The sequence below is a fragment of the Canis lupus genome, chromosome 5, assembly GCF_048164855.1.
Source record: "Canis lupus baileyi chromosome 5, mCanLup2.hap1, whole genome shotgun sequence".
NCBI lineage: Eukaryota > Metazoa > Chordata > Mammalia > Carnivora > Canidae > Canis > Canis lupus.
This window is the reverse complement of record NC_132842.1, coordinates 9611787-9629833: the sequence shown is the minus strand read 5'-3', so window position 1 is coordinate 9629833 and position 18047 is coordinate 9611787. Positions and strand designations below refer to the sequence as shown.

Genomic DNA, 18047 nt, shown 5'->3' with positions numbered 1-18047 from the left:
AATCTGTTCTTTGTATCTAGGAGCATGGTTTTTCATTTGGTTTTGAATTCTAATACAAATGAGATCATATGGTATTTGCCCTACAGACTTATTTCACTTAGCATAACGCCCTCAAGGTCCATCTGTGTTGTCAAAAGGGCAAGAATTTCTTCTTTTTTTTATGGTTGCATAGTTATGTATACACACACACACACACACACACAGAGAGTGTATTTTCTATATCCATTCATCTGTCAATGGACTCTTAAATTGTTTCCGTATCTTGGCTACTGTAAATAATGCTGCAGGGAAAATGGAGGTGCACATATCTTTCTGAGTTTAGTATTTCCAGCTTCCTTCAGATAAGTTCTCAGAAATGGAATTGCTAGATCATATGGTAGTTCTATTTTTAATTTCTTGAGGAATCTCCATAGTGTCTTCCATAGTGGCTGCACCAATTTACCTTCCCACCAACAGTGTGCACAGGGGTTCCCTTTCCTTCAGATTCTTGCCAACATTTGTTCTTTTTTTTCTTTTGATGCTAGCCATTCCAACAAATATGAGGTGATATCTCATTATGGTTTTGACTTGCATTTCCCTGATGATTAGTAATCTTGAGCATCTTTTCATGTATCTGTTGGCCATTTGTATGTCTTCTCTGGAAAAATATCTATTTACATCCTCTGTGCATTTTTTAATCAGATTGTTTTTCTGCTATTGAGTTGTACTAAGTTCTTTATAGTAACCCCTTATCAGATATAGGATTTGCAAATATTTTTTCCCATTCAGTGCACTGCCTTTTCATTTTGTTGATGGTTTCCTTTGCTTTGCAGAAGTCTTTTAGTTTGATACAGTTCCACTTGTTTATTTTTACTTTTGTTGCCTTTACTTTTGATGTCAGATCAAGAAAGTCATTGCTAAGACTTCTGTTAAGAATATTACCATCTTTTTTTTCATCTAGGAGTTTTTTTCTTTTTAAATTATCTAAGACCTTTATTAACTGGTGCTTGCTACTTGTTCACTTTTTAAAAATCAAGTTGTGGGGTGCCTGGGTAGCTCAGTCAGTTAAACATCTGTCTTTGGCTCAGGTCATGATCCCAGGGTCCTGGGATTGAGTCCTGCATCAGGCTTCCTACTCAGTGGAGAGTCTACTTCTCTCTCTCCCTCTACTCCTTCCCAGAGCTCATGCTGCCTCTGTCTCTCTCTCAAATAAAGAAAATCTTAAAAAAAAATCGAGTTATGAACTTTTCTTTTTAAGATTTATTTATTTATTCATGAGAGACCCACAGAGAGAGGTAGAGACATAGACAGAGGGAGAAGCAGGCTCCTCACAGGGAGCCCAATGTGGGACTTGATCCCCATACCTGGTATTACACCCTGAGCCGAAGGCAGATGCTCAACTACTGAGCTACCAGGCATCCCAAGTTGTAAATTTTTATTACAAATTAAAACTGAGGTTCTTAAATCTCAACTAGACCAAATATGAAACAATTTAAAAACCTTTAATGGTAATTGAGAAAAACCAAGTTTTTTTTTTTTCCTTTTTATAAAGACCATGTCTGTCATTACCAGAAAGAGACATCCTTAGATAAAAATAGTAACAAAATTTAAAAAATAATAAAAAAAAACCCATGCTGCATAGATAATGCAGATAGTTCTATTTATCTGATCAATGGGCAAAAAGCAAGCACTTAAAAGTCTTCAGCTCCGAACTTTTGTTCATTTCTTATTGCTGGAATTCCATATTCATTTCTTCTTGTTGGACCAAACTCGATGATGGTAGAGATGGTAAGCTGACACTTATTCAGCCCTGCCTTGCTTAGCCTAGGGAGTGGATGAATTCTCAGCCAGTGGACTGGCTGCTTTTGTCTTTGCCATCTTGTGATTTAGGGTTTGCTGGGAGTCTGTGATGGTACTGAAGTTGTGGACGTACCCATATTGGGGTGGCTGCTGACCTTGGGCCTCATCGCCTTGATTTTCCTTATTTCCTTATTTGCCCTTCTCTCTAGGCTGTCTTTGGCAAGGAGGACTGCTGCAGAATTGTGGTGTGTGACCCTAATGCATATTCTGTCTCACTTATCTACCTTGTTCTCCTGCACCCTGTTTGTCAGTATCTTCCATCACCTCTCCCTGCACAGAAGGGTTGGAAGACTGGTCCACATGTGGTCCACACCCATGTGGGTTTGGGATGTAGTAAGGTGGGAACCCTTGCCTGTGGAAAGGCAGCACTGTTGGGCCTGGCCTTCAGGGGCACACTCTGATCTATCCACCCTTCTTTTCCCTACTCTTATTATTCTGGTAATTCTGCTGGGAATTGTGTGGAAGACCCCTGTGATGTGGGTAGCATCTATAATGGTTATGGTCTGCTTCATATTTACTGCTTTACACTGGAGCTCCATCAGGGCCTCTCACATTTACTGCCTCCCAAACCTTTTTTCACTCAACATCAAACTCCATAGTCTCTTCATCTCGTACACTGTGAAGGTACTTCCTGGGGTTATTCTTCTTTATGGTAGACTGGTACACAAATACATCTTCCTTGGTGTCATTCTTGTTGATGAAACCATATCCATTTCTTACATTGAACCATTTTACTGTTCCCACAACCTTCCTTGAGATGATCTTGTTGTCCCCACCGGCAGGTGCCAGCTATGCCACTGCTGGGTGGGGTAGGACTTGGTGTCTGCAGGGCTGAGGATAGGGGTGGCGGATGGCTGCTTGTGGATGTGGTGACGGTGACTGGGGTCAGCTGTGGCTCCTCCTGGGTGTGATGGGAACTAGGCCACTGGAATTGGTGGGGTTGCTCAGGGCTCTCTGGGGCCCTCTCTATCCACTGTGGAACTCTAAGTTCAAGTCTTTAATCCATTTTAATTTTTAAGTGTAAGTGGTATAAGATAGTGGCCCACATTCATTGTTTTGCATATGGCTGTCCAGTTTTCCCAACATTTATTGAAGGGTCAATCCTTTCCCCAGTGGCTTCTCTATCATAAATTAATTGACCATGTATGTGTAGGCTTATTTCAGGGCCCTTTATTTGTGTGTCTGTTTTTTTTTTTTTTTTTTTTTAAAGATTTTATTTTTTAATTCTTATTTATTTATGATAGTCACAGAGAGAGAGAGAGAGGCAGAGACATAGGCAGAGGGAGAAGCAGGCTCCATGCACCGGGAGCCCGACGTGGGATTCGATCCCGGGTCTCCAGGATCGCGCCCTGGGCCAAAGGCAGGCGCCAAACCGCTGCGCCACCCAGGGATCCCTGTGTGTCTGTTTTTATGCCAATACCAATACTGCATTATTCTAGCTTTGCAATACAGTTTGAAACCAGGAAGATGAAGCCTTTAGCATTGTTCTTTCTCAAGACTGCTTTGGCCCTTCAGGGTCTTTGTAGTTTCATACAATTTTAAAATTGTTTGTTCTAGTTCCCTGAAAAATGGCACTGAAATTTTGATAGGGATTGCAGTGAATTTGTAGACTGCTTTGTGTAGTATGGTCATTTTAGCAATATTAATTCTTCTAATCCATGAGCACAGAGTATCTTTCCATTTATTTGTGTTGTCTTCAGTTTTTTTTTTTTCCATGAATGTTTTAAAGTTTTCAATCTTTCGCTTCACTTTTACTTTCTTGGCTAAATTTATTCCAAGGAATTTTATTCTTTTTGATGCAATTGTTAAATGGGATTGATTTCTAGAAGGATTTTTTTTCCCTTAAGTTGATGGTGTACTTTATTTTGTTTGTTGAGAGTTTATTTACAAAGGGTGGAGGAGGACTAAAGAGCTAGTGCAGTGTTATTAACAATGTTGATAGCTAAAACCTGGAAGAGAAGTCTTCCAAAGAGTTGGTGTCCTTATGAGGTAATAGTGAAATCAAATGGAGGGACAGAGCTGGCCCAAGATGACCACATCCAGAACCATAGTTGGGACTGGCATCAATTTCTTTTTCTTAAGGAGTCTATTTAATTACCTACCTACCTATTTTAGAGAGAGAGAAAGTGCACACATACTCAAGCAGGGGGGTGGGCAGAGGGAGAGAGAAAGAATTTCAAGCAGAGTCTGAACAGAGCATGGAGGTAGATGTGAGGCTCAACACCATGGCCCAAGATCATGAGCTGAGCCGAAACAAAGAGTTGGACGCTTAACTGACTGAGTCACCCAGGCACCCCTGGCATCAATTTCTAATTAGATTTGTGATATGGAGGGCAGCCCTGGTGGCTCAGCGGTTTAGCACTGCCTTTAGCCTGGGGTGTGATTCTGGAGACCAGAGATCAAGTCCCACATCAGGCTTCCCTTTATGGAGCCTGCTTCTCCCTCTGCCTGTGTCTCTGTATCTCTCATGAATAAACAAATAAAATCTTTAAAAAAATTTGTGATATGGAGTAATATGGGGATGTGATAAGACTTTCTTAAATCTCTAATCAAAGTATTAATCTCTGTGATTTTCCTAGGAAAGCAATAATATTTTTGATTTAGCATTTGGGAGTACTCTTCCTTAACTGGTGTTCTTTGTCTGAACCATAAGGTACAGAAAATTATTCAAATGACATTTTTTAAATTCTCCCAAGGATGGTACATAACTAGCACAGGAGAAAAGTTAGTTCATTACACACAATAGATGCATAGGGCAGTAGGTCATAATTCTTTCCTTAAATCCTGCTTGAGAAAGGCTGAGGGAGTAGTTACTGGAGGTTTGCATAATTGAATTCTTGGATTGGTGTTCCTCAGGCTATTTTTCAATAAAGCTTTCTGCCCATTTTTATTCCTTTCCTTAGAACACTGTTAAATAACAAATTCAGGATAGGGAAAAGATCTGGAGGAAGGTGTCAAACTACTCCTTGCATAGTCTTTTATCTCAGTCCTTTATCCTACCCAACACCTTTAATTCCTGAACTCTTCTGGGCTTCTGTCACATGAGACAGGTCCCTGCAAGGACAGAGTGGCGAAAGATAAGGCCTAACATGCTGGTAATTATCTACTGCTCCCCATCTAATAAAATTTCATTAACATTCCCTGACAGCTATTATTGTCTCCTCTATTCTTTGTTCCAGGGTTTATTTATGCCTGTTTTATTACTTTATTCTCATTTTGTGGGGATTTAGAAAGGACTAATGATAAACAAATGTGGTCAAGGTGATCTATTTACCAAGAATATAATTTTATATGAAAAAATTTGTTAAGTCTTATTTAAAATGGTGAAACACACATTATATTATTCAAATTCTAACCTAAATAGTATGTACTAGAATAATCCATTCATGGTAATTTAGTAATGTAACGAAGAGCTGACTCCATTTTATATTTGATGGTAGCTTTGAAGTCTCACTCTTCCCTCTTCCCCTCGTACCCTATATCTGGGAAAGCTGTTGAGAAAGCCCAGGAGACTGAAACCTTGCAAACCCCTCCCTGTGCCCAAGATCCCTCAGCCCCACTCTCAAGCACAATGAAAAACTCTAAGTCAGTCTCTACCTTGTTCTCTCAAGCAATTTTGGGCTAATATGGGAAGTCTACCCTGTTTGCCTCAGAGAGCTTTATTATATAATAAGCCGATTTTTGTATACTCTTGTGTGTGTGCGTGTGTGTGTGTGTTTGCGTGCGTGACATCATCAGTCTTAAGTATCTGAACCAGATTTTGGGTGTGGAGGAGGTCCATCATGTCCCTGCAAGGCAGCCACACAACTGGTATTGGAAGCAGGACAGATAGAGGAGGACTACTACTGCTGGCTGAGGGACTTTGTTCTCTTGCTTTAGTTTGTTAACTGGCTCTGTGGCTTGGTGCTACATTTGCTGAATTTTACCAAGCCTGTTATAGACTGAACCAATTTAAGGTGGAAGTTTCAATAACTGGTGTATAGGGAGAGGAATATGGGATTGGGTTCTCCTTTGGGTTGCCTTGAGTCATGTGTCCCAGCTCAAACCTGTCTTATGTGTCTTATATTGAATTGTGTGTTATGATTCCATCATAAACCATGACTAACACTAGATTCAGGAAAGACTCATCCTGTGTCTGACTGGTTGTGTGTCTCAATCAGAGGTCAGCCCCTATTCTATGGAGGGCTTGGGGAAAAGACTTGCAGCTTCTACAATATATAGGTCCACTGGGTGGTCATTTGTATGTGGAAGAACAGCAGGCATTATTTGAAGAGTTGAATTACTGAGATTTATTCTAAAGCCACATGGCTCTGTAGGACCCTACAAAATTCTTCTGTAGCTTCTGCTGCCTATTTCTCTAACCCCAGAAAGATCTTGATTCTTAGGGTTATAGAGAAAATCACCCATGAATACCAGTGGAAAGCCAAGGCATTAATTCAACCACTGTCACGAGGAAGAGTCCTAAATCTGATGATACTGATTTGAGTCTCTCTAATGGAAGAAATTTATAAATATAAGCAGTATATAGCGAATAGCTCCTTGAAATATATCTAGTAACCACCACCAATAGCAGGAAAAAAAGAAACCTATATACAGGGGGAGTCCATTGGTCTGTTAGGGTGGCTATAATAAAGTACCATAGGTGGAGTGGCTCAGACAATAGAAATCTATTTTCCCACAGTTCCAGAGTTAGAAGTCCAAGAGTAAGATGCCATAAGAGTTGTTTCTGGTGAGGGCTCTCTTCCTGGCTTGTAGATGGTCTTCCTCTAACTGTATCTTCACATGGCCCTTCCTCTGTATGTGGGAGGAAAAGAAAGAGATCCTTGGTCTCTCTTCCTCTTCTTTTTTTTTTTCTCTTCCTCTTCTTATAAAGACACCAGTTCTATCAGATTCCAGCTCTACTCTTATGACCTCATTTAGCCTTAATTACCTCCCTAAAGGCCCTATTTCCAAATAGTCAGTCACATTGGGGTTAGAGGTTCAATGTGTGAGGATGGGGAAGCATAATTCAGTCCACAACAAGGAGGAAACAAAAACTAAAAGTTCACAAATTAGGGCCAGTTGGTAACCTGAAATTTACTAAAACAATTCACACAACATAAAGACAAAAGGGCATATACTGGCTTTTGTGCCTCTATAATACTGGTTCTGAATTAATTTAAAATCTGCTAAAATATACCAATTGCCAAAGTTTGGCTTTAATATAGGGGCTCAAATTATAGCTACACTGGGGATACCACTAAGTTTAAACAATAATATTAGAAGAACTACTGAACATGATGAGAGGACAAACAGGTATGCCTCACCTTAACTACAGGAACTACTCTTCTTGCCTACTTTGTTCATGGTCACAGTATCCTTTGTCCTAAAATATCCCATAGTGGTCATGGACTCTCTGACTAGATGAGTAATAAAATTAAATAGTTGGCACTACAAATTATCTTGATAAAATGGAACCCCATGGACCTTCTCCCCCATTAAAATAGTTAATATGGTCCAATGTATATTAAAACATGGCCTTAATGATTGAAACCTACTATACAAGACATATTTAGAGAAGGGGTGATTTATCCCCACTGCTTTGCCATTTAACAGCTCAATTTGGCTCGCTCTTAAACTTGGGAAGAATGAATGGTGCCTCACAGTGGATTACCTCAAGCTTCATGCTGGGGGCCTCATTAAGGTTCTCATAGCCAGTATTATTGCAGTTACTGACTTCATCCAATCAGCAATGGTAAATATTTTGCCATTATAGATTTGGTGAATGTTTTGTTCAGTGACTATTTCCACAGCTTCTTTTTTAAAAAAATCTGTTTTTTAAAGATTTATTTATGTTAACGACAGTGAATGAGCCAGGGGTAGGCAGAAGGAGAGGAGGGAAAGAAACCCAAGCAGACTCTGTGCTGAGCATGGAGCCTGATGCAGGGCTCAATCTTATGATCCTGAGATCATGACCTGAGCCAAAACCAAGAGCTGGACACTTAACCAACTATGCCATCCAGTGCCCTTTGACTACAGTCTACCTCACCTCCAAAATATGAGATACTTCTTACCCAGCTACCATGGGGAAACTCAACAGCCTTGTTGTCACACAGTCTTTAAGGTCAAGATCTTAACTAGATCTTGCTTTCTCCAGGAAGACAGGTATTACACTGGTGACTTCTTCCCCTGAGGAGATTCATTTGACCTATTCATTCAGAAGCTCACAGAAAGAAAATGGGCCACTGCCTTATACTTGGTGTAAGTTCCTGCCACCTTAGTTAAAGACCTGAAAATTAACTGGTAAACAGAAAGCTGTTCCACTCATGATGCTATCAAGAAACAGCTATTGATTCTCTCAGAACTCACAACTCCTTTTAGGTCTTTTTGGGTTCTATAGGAAACACATTTCCCCTTTATATACTGTACTTAAGTCCTTTTATGCTGTTACTTGCAAACTGGCTCTCCTTGAGTGGGGGGGTCCCTCTTTTAATAAAAGGCTGCAGAATCCACCCAAGTTGCAAAATAACAGAAACTCCTGTTAGTGCCTCCACCCCTCCCTCCTGAGAGTCCACTGTAGAAGTTTGGGCAACTTTATGTCAGCATCAGAATACCATTAATTTTTAAGTAATAACTTTAAAATGGTAAAACCACAAATATTTGGATCTTGCTAAAATTAAACTTTTGGCCTTTCAAAGAAACTGTTTATAAATGAAAAGGAGGGACCCCTAGGTGGCTCAGTGGTTGAGCATCTGCCTTTGGCTCAGGGCATGATTGTGGAGTTCCAGGATCGAGTCCCACATCAGGCTCCCTGCAGGAAGCCTGCCTCTCCCTCTGCCTATGTCTCTGCCTCTCTCTGTGTCTCTCATGAATAGATAAATAAAATCTTAAAAAAAAAATGGGGGGCAGCCCGGGTGGCTCAGCAGTTTAGCACCACCTTTGGCCCGGGGTGTGATCCTGGAGACCCGGGATCGAATCCCACATTGGGCTCCCTGCATGGAGCCTGCTTCTCCCTCTGCCTGTGTCTCTGCCTCTCTCTCTCTCTCTCTCTCCTGTGTATTCTCATGAATAAATAAATAAAATCTTAAAAAAAATGAAAAGGAAATCCATAAGTTTCAAATCCATATTTGAAAAGGGAGCAAATATTCCACAACACATATCAGAAGAAAGATTCATATCCCAATGTTTATCTATTCTCCTACTGATGGACATTTGGGTAGCTGCCAGCTGTTGGTTATCATGTATTATGAATACAGCTGCTATGGATATTTATGTATACCTGTCTTCTTAATGGCTGTATGTGTTTAAATTCCTCTTGGATAAATACCTGGTGGTGGAATTGCTAGGTCACAGGGAAAGTATACATTCTATTTTATAAGAAACTATATAAGTATTTTTATAAACAAATTATACTGTTTTACATTTTAACCAGCAATGTATAAAGGGTCCCTCCAGGTCCTCACCCACACTTAATATCAGTTTTGACCATCCTGGTGGGAATGAAATGTGTTTTATTTTGGTAATAATTTGTATTTCCCAGATTACAAATGTTCTTGAGTATCTTTATGTGGTTATTGACCAACTGAGTAGCTACTTTTATTAAGTATGTGTTTATGTCTCTTTCTTATTTGTTAATTGGATAAGAGTTCGTTATGTTTTGTGGACACAAGATCTTTGTTAGATACGTTTTCTTCCATTCTGTAACTTATATTTTCATTTAAAGTCCTTTACCTTTTAGTTTGAAATCATTTCAGACTCATAGAAAAGTTGTAAAAATAGTATGGAGTTCCCATATGCTCTTATTCCAGCTACCTAAGATGTAAATACACTTTTATTGAAGTATAATTGGCATATAACATTATATTAGTTTCAGGTGTATAACATAACAATTCGCTATTTGTGTATACTGCAAATTGGTCACCATAATAAGTCTAGTTAAATCGTCACCATACATAGTTACAAATTTTTTTCTTTTGATACAAAGTTTTAAGATCTATTCTCTTACCAACTTTCAAATGTGCAATGCTATACTAACGATAGTCACTATGTTGTATATTACATCTCTATAACTTATTTATTTTAAACTGGAAGTTTGTACCTTTTGACTCCCTTAACCCACTTTGCCCATCCCCTACTTCTGGCAACCACCTGTTTGTTCTCTGTATCTATGTGCCTTGTCTTGGAGCTCACCGTCTGTTTTCTTCTAGGAGCTTTATGGTTTCAAGTTTTATGTTCAAGTCTTTAATCCATTTTGTCTTTTTTCCCCTAAAGATTTAATTAATTAATTAATTAATTAATTAATTAATTCATTCATTCATGTGAGAGAGAGAGAGAGAGAGAGAGAAAGAGAGGCAAAGACACAGGCGGAGGGAGAAGCAGGCTCCATGCAGGGAGCCCGATGTGGGACTCGATCCTGGGACTCCAGGATCACGCCCTGGGCCGAAGGCAGTCACTAAACTGCTGAGCCACCCAGGGAATCCCTTCTTTAATCTATTTTGAATTAATTTTGTGTATGATGTAAGATGGTAGTCCAGATTCATTCTTTTGCATGTGGCTGTCCAGTTTTCCCAACACCATTTACTGAAGAGACTTTCCTTCATTGTACAATCTTGGCTCTTTTATGGTAAATTAACTGACCATATATGTGTGGGTTTATTTCTGGGCTATTTTGTTCCATTGTTTTATGTGTCTATTTTCATGTCGACACCATACTGTTTTGATTACTACAGTTGTGTAATATAGTTTGAAATTAGACAGTGTGATGCCTCTGGCTTTCTCAAGACTGCTTTGGCTATTGAGAGTCTTCTGTGGTTCCATATACACGCCACAATTGTCTGTTCTATTTCTGTGAAAAATGCCATTGGAATGTTAATATGATTGCATTGAATCTAGATTACTTTGCATAGTATGGACATTTAAACAATATGAACATGGTATATCTTTGCATTTATTTGTGTCTTTTTCAGTTTTTTTCATCATTGTTAACAGATAGTATATAGATCTTTTACCTCCGTGGTTAAATTTATTCTTAGGGATTTTATTCTTTTTGTATAACTGATTTTTGTGTCCTGAAACCTTATTAAATTTGTTGATTGGTTCTAATAGTTGTTTTGTGGCATCTTTAGGGTTTAAAAATATATATAATATTATGTCATCTACAAAAGTGACAGTTTTACTTCTTCCTTTCTAATTTGGATGCCTTTTATTTCTTTTTCTCCCCTAATTGTTCTGAAAGTACTTCCAATGTTATGCTGAATAAGAATGGCAAATGTGGGCATCCTAATCTTATTCCTTAGAGGAAAAGCTTTCACTGTTGAGTATGAGTATTAGCTGTGGGCTTGTCATATATGGCCTTTGTTACATTGAGGTATATCCCTCTATACCTACTTGGTTGAGAATTTTTATCAGGAATGGATGCTGAATTTTGTCAAAAGGTTTTCTCTGCATCTGTTGTGATAACTTTTTTAAAAAAGATTTTATTTATTTATTCATGAGGGACACACAGAGGGAGGCAGAGACATATGCAGAGGGAGAAGCAGACTCCCTGTGGGGAGCCTGATGTGGGACTCGATTCCAGGAATCCTGGGATCATGACCTAAGTCAAAGGTAGATGCTCAAACCACTGAGCCACCCGGGTGCCCTGTGATAATATAACTTTAATCTTTTTTTTTTTGTAAATTTATTTTTTATTGGTGTTCAATTTGCCAACATATAGAATAACACCCAGTGTATGTATAACTTTAATCTCATTTTGTTAATGTGGTATATCACTTGGATTGATTTGCAGATGTTGAACTGTCCTCGTATCCCTGGAATAAATCACACTTGATCATGGTGTATGATACTTTTAATATATTGTTGAATCTGGCTTACTAATATTCTTAGAGGATTTTTGCATCTATTTCATGAGGGATACTAGCTTGTAATTTCTTCTTGTGCTATTCTTGTCTGGTTTTGGTATCAGGGCATTTTATTTTTTTGGAAAGTTTAAGAAGTATTGGTATTGGGTAGCCTGGGTGGCTCAGTGGTTTAGTGCTGCCTTCAGCCAGGGTGTGATCCTGGAGACCCGGGATCGAGTCCTGCGTCGGGCTCCCTGCCTGGAGCCTGCTTCTCCCTCTGCCTGTGTCTATGCCCCCCTCTCTCTCTCTCATGAATAAGTAAAATCTAAAAAAAAAGAAAGAAAGAAAATTAAAAGAAGGATTGGTATTAATTCCTCTTTGAATTTCTGGTAAATTCACCAATGAAGCCATTGAGTCCTAGACTTCTGTTTGTTGGCAGATATTTGATTACTGATTCAATGTCCTTACTGGTAATCAGTCTCTTCAGATTTTCTATTTCTTTTTTTTAAAGCAAGCTCTATGCCCAACATGGGGCTTGAACTCATAACTCTAAGATCAAGCATCACATGTTCTGCTGACTGAGCCAGCCAGGCATCCTTCAGATTTTCTATCTCTTCATGATTCAGTCTTGGTCAGTCATATGTTTCCAGGAACTTACCCATCATCTGATGGATACTTGGATTGTTTCCACTTCTTGACTATTATGAATAAAACCACTATAGACATTTCATGTATAAGCTTTTGTGTAGACATGTTTCATTCCCTTGATTAGATACCGAGGAATGAGATTGCTGAATCATATAACTCTTTAATTTCTTGAGGAACTGCTAGACACCTTTCTAAAGCAGTTGTACCATTTTACATCTCACCAGCCATTCACAAGAGTTCTAATTTCCCCATGTCTTTGCCAAGAATTTTAATTATCTTTTTAAAAAAAGATTTTATTTATTTACTCATGAGAGACACGCAGCAAGAAGCAGAGACATAGGCAGAGGGAAAAGCAGACTCCTTGACGTGAGCCCAATGTGGGACTCAATCCCAGGACTCTAAGACCACTCCCCAGGGGAAGGCAGATGTTCAACCACTGAGCCACCCAGGCATTCCTCTATCTTTTCTATTATAGCCGACCTACTGGGTATAAAGTGATATATCACTGGTTTGCATTTCCCTGATGTGAAGTCAAAAAAGCCAAATAATCCTTAAATAGGCAAGTGGGCAAAATACCTTAATAGTCATTTTTCCAAAGAAGATATACAAATGGCCAACAGGCATATGAAAATACACTCAATATCATTAGCTACCAGGGAGATGTAAATCAAAACTACAATGAACCTGAATCTCGGGTCCAATAAATACTGGATAAGATTTTGAGACATAGGCTCAAGAATTCAAGGATTAGATCATACAAGGCTTTAATGGCATTCTTAGTGAGTGCCAGGTACATAGTAATCATCTTTAAGTGCTTCACATGTATTAAATCACTTAACACTAAACAATCAATGAGTGTATCACAGAGCATTGAGCTATTATATAAGTTGTCTAAGAGCTCACAAATTTGAACCAGCATTAAAAATCTACCAATGTTCCTCATTTTCTATAGGAAAAAAAATTGAGGCTCCTATGCATGACATCTAAAGACTTGGCATCTGGTCCTTGCCTACTATTCCAGTTTTACTTCATCTTAATCTCTGCTTCATACTTTATGCCTCAGATATTCAAAACTACTGGCTGAACATTCAGGCTATTACTTAACTCTGTGCCTTTCTGAATATTTTCCTTCCACCCAGAATGCATTATTCTGCATGGTCTGCCTAACTCTCCTTTATTAAATAAGTTTCCTCAGAGAGGCAGACATAGTCTACCCTCATTGGAAAACCTCTCAAGCACTCCTGATTCTTAAGCCTTCAGTTTTGGACTGGGATCTATACCATCACTCTCTTTCAGGCCTTCAAACTACACTACAGGCCTTTCTGGGTATCTAGCTTGCAGACAGCAGATCATGGGACTTCTTCTCAGCCTCCAAAATCACTTGCAAGCTCTGGATTTAAAATCATCATATATAAAACTGAACAGGATTTTACTGGCTTTGGAGCTTAGGAAGATGGCAGAATAGAAGAAACTTGAGCTCACCTCCTCCCACAGACATATCAAGGCTGCAATTCACTATATTACAACTCACTCTGAAAATGACCTGAAGACTAGCAGAACAGCTCTCCCACAGCTGAAGATATAAAGAAAAAGTCACATCAAGAAGGGTAGGAGGCACAGAGACCTAAAGACATTTACAGATTTAAAGTGAAGGGATGAAAAAACATATACCATGCAAATGAGAGTGGAAAAAAAAAAAAAGCTGGGATAGCAATATTTATATCAGACAAAATAGACTTTAAAACAAAGACTGTAACAAGAGACAAAGAAAGGCATTACATAATAATAAAATATCAATCCAACAAGAGGATAAAACAATTGCAAATCTGTGCTAGGAGCACAGCATAGGAACACAAATGGAAGCATAAATATATACAGCAAATATGAACAGACATAAAGCGAGAAATTGACAGTAATACAGTAATGGTAGAGGACTTTAACACCCTCTTTACATCAATGGATAGATCATCCAGACAGAAAACCAATAAGGAAACAGTGGCTGTGAATGACAAATTAGACTAGATGGCCTTAATAGATATATACAGGACATTCCACCCAAAACCAGAATATACATTCTTTTCAAGTGCATATGAAACATTCTCTAGAATAGATCACATAATAGGCCACAAAATAAGTCCCAATAAATTTAAGAAGATTGAAATCATCAATCATCTTGTCTAAACACAACAGTATGAAACTAGAAATCAATTAAGAAAAAAAAAAAAACTAGAGAAAACACAAAACATGTGGAGGCTAAACAACATGTTACTAAACAACCAATAGGTCAATGAAGACATTAAAGATGAAATCAAACAATACTTTGAGATAAATGAAAATGGGAACACAATGTTTCAAGATCTTTGGGTTATAGCAAAAGCAGTATTAAAAGGGAAATTTAAAAAAATAAAAGGGAAATTTATAGTGATAGCTGCCTACTTCAAGAAAGAAGAGAAATCTTTTACAAACCTAAAGGAATGAGAAAATAAACAAATGAAGCCATAAGTTAGTAGAAGGAGAAAATAATAAAGATAAAAGTGGAAATAAATGAAATAGAAACTAAAAAACCCAGAAATGATCAATAAAACTATGCTGTTGTTTCAAAAGATAAACTGATACACTTTTACTCATCAAGAAAAAGAGTGGACTCAAATGAAACCAGAAATGAAGGGGAGTAAGTTACAACTGCAACCACAGAAATATAAAGAATGATAAGCAACTACAAAAAATTCCATGGCAAACTGAACAACCTATATGAAATGAATAAATTCCTGGAAACATACACATAATCTTCTAAAACTGAGTCAGGAAGACAGAAAATTTGAACAGATCAATTACTAATAACGAAGTTGAGTTGGTAATCAAAAACTTCCAACAAACAAAAGTCTAGGATCAGATGGCTCTCCTGGTGAATTCTACCAAATATTTAAAGAAGATTAAGACCTATTCTTCTCAAACTAGTCCAAAAATTTGAAGAGGAAGGAATGCTTTCACATTATCCTATGAAGCCATCATTACCCTGATACCAAAACCAGACAAAGACACTATAAAAAAAGAAAATTACAGTTTACTATCCCTCATAAACACAAATGCAAAAATCCTCAACAAAATATTAGTAGGGATCCCTGGGTGGCGCAGCAGTTTGGCGCCTGCCTTTGGCCCAGGGCGCGATCCTGGAGATCCGGGATCGAATCCCATGTCAGGCTCCCGGTGCATGGAGCCTGCTTCTCCCTCTGCCTGTGTCTCTGCCTCTCTCTCTCTCACTGTGTGCCTATCATGAATAAATAAAAATTAAAAAAAAAATATTAGTAAACTGAAATCAATAATACATTAAAAAAAGGATCATTCACCATAATCAAGTGGAATTTATTACAGGGATACAAGGATGGTTCACCATGTGCAAATCAGTCAATGTGATCCACCACATTAACAAAATGAATGATAAAAATCATATGGTCATCTCAATAGATGAAGAAAAAGCAGCTGACAAAATTCAACATCCATTTGTGATAACTCTCAACAAAATGGGTTTAGAGGGAACATCTCTCAACATAATAAAGTCCATATAAAACAAACCCACAGCTAACAATATACTCAATGGTAAAAAGCTGAAGAGTTTCCTCTATGGATGTCTATTCTCATCACTTTTATTCCATGTAGCACTGGAAGTCCTCACTGCAGCAATCAGAAAAGAAAAAGAAATAAAAGGCGTGCACATTGGTAAGGAAGAAGTGAAACTTTCACTCTTTGTAGATGGCATATAGAAAACCCTAAAGACTCTACCAAAAAACTAGTAGGATAAGTGAATTCAGTAAAGTTGCAGGATACAAAATTAATATACAGAAATTTGTGTCATTTCTACACACTAATAATGAACTACCAGAAAAAGAAGGAAAACAATCTGATTTACAAATGCATCAAAAAGAATAAAATACTGAGGAATAAAGTTAACCAAGGAGGTGAAGACCTATATTTTGAAACTGTAAGACATTGATGAAAGAAACAAAAGATGAAACAAATGAAAAGACACATCATGTTCATTCATTAAAAGAATTAATATTGTTAAAATGGCCATACTACAGAAAGCATTCTACAGAGTCCGTGCAATCCCTATCAAAATACCAATGGTATTTTTTCATTGAACCAGAACAAATAATCCTAAAATTTGTAATTTGTATGGAACGACAAAAGACCCTGAATAACCAAAGCAGTCTTGAAAGAACAAAGCTAGAGGCATCATCACCCCAGATTCCAAACTATACTATAAGGCTAGAGTAATCAAAACAGTATGGCAGTGGACCCCCAAAATAGATACACAGATCAACAGAATAGAATAGAGAGCCCAGAAATAAATCTACAATTACATGGCCAATTAATATATGAAAAGGCAACAAGAATAAACAATGGGGAAATAATTTTGGGAAAACTGTAGCTGCATGCAAAAGAATGAAACTAGGCCATCGTCTTACACCATACACAAAATTACACTCACAGTGTAATCAAGACCTAAATATGAGACTTAAAATCATAAAAATTCTAGAAGAAAACACAGAAATTATTTGATATTGGGTATAGCAACGTTTTTCTAGACATATCTCCTCAGGCAAGGGAAACAAAATAAAAAATTAACTGCTGAAACTACATCAAAATAAAAACATTTTTCTGCACAGCAAAGGAAACCATCAACAAAACAAGGGAACCTACTAATGAGAGACGATATCTATAAATGATGTATCTGATAAGGGGTTAATATCCAAAATATATAAAGAACTTACACAACTCAATGCAAAAAAACCTAATAATCCATTAAAAGTAGGCAGAGGACTTGAATAGACATTTTTCCAAAGAAGACACACAGATGGCCTGCAGACACATGAAAAGATGCTCAAAATCACTCATCATCAGGGAAATGCAAATCAAAACTACAATGAGATATCACCTTGCACCTGTCAGAATGGCTAGAATCAAAAAGACATAAAAAGTGTTGGCAAGGATGTGGAGAAAAATGAACTGTTGTGCACTGCTGTTGGAAATGTAAATTGGTGCAGCTGTTGTGGAAAACAGTATGGAGGTTCAATAAGAAATTAAAAATAGAAATGCCATATGATCCAGTAATCCCACTACTGGGTATTTACTCAAAGAAAACAAAACATTGAGTAAAAATGATATATGCACCCCTATGTTAACTGCAGCATTATTTACAACAGCCAAGATATGGAAGCAATTCAAGTGTCCATCACTAGATGATAAAGATATGGTATATATATCTACAAAGAAATATTACTCAGACATAAGAAAGAATGAAATATTGCCATTTGCAACAACATGGAAGGACCTAGGGTGTATTATTCTCAGTATAAGTATGCTGAATATGCTGAAGTAAGTCAGACAGAAAAAAGACAAAAGCTACATGATCTTATTTCTATGTAGAATCAAAACCTAAACAACCAAAAAACCAGAAACTGGCTACTAAATATAGACAATAAACTGATGATTGCCGGTGGGGTGGACAGGCAAAATAGGTGAAAGAGTTTAAGGAATACAAACTCTGAGTTGTAAAAGAAGTCATGAGGATGAAAAGTACAGCATAGGGAATATAGTCAATAATATGTAATAACTTTGTATGGTGACAGAAGGTAACTATACTTATTGTGCTGAGCATTTCACGTATACAAATGTAGAATCGCTATATGTATATATATATATATATATTTTAAATTTTATTTATTTATTCATGAGAGACAC

General features: G+C 37.7%; 1 protein-coding gene, 1 long non-coding RNA gene and 1 pseudogene across 2 annotated transcripts in view; 1 reads left to right on the top strand and 2 right to left on the bottom strand.

Annotated features, from left to right (window-relative positions):
• Window positions 1-18047, bottom strand: part of DNAJC1 (DnaJ heat shock protein family (Hsp40) member C1) — a 206333-nt gene that overhangs the window by 34825 nt on the left and 153461 nt on the right. The gene's annotated exons all lie outside the window — the stretch shown is intronic.
• The window catches only part of LOC140633210 (uncharacterized), a 73661-nt gene that overhangs the window by 36992 nt on the left and 18622 nt on the right, over window positions 1-18047 (top strand). The window lies entirely within an intron of this gene.
• LOC140633087 (Y-box-binding protein 1-like) lies at window positions 1780-7504 on the bottom strand (annotated as a pseudogene).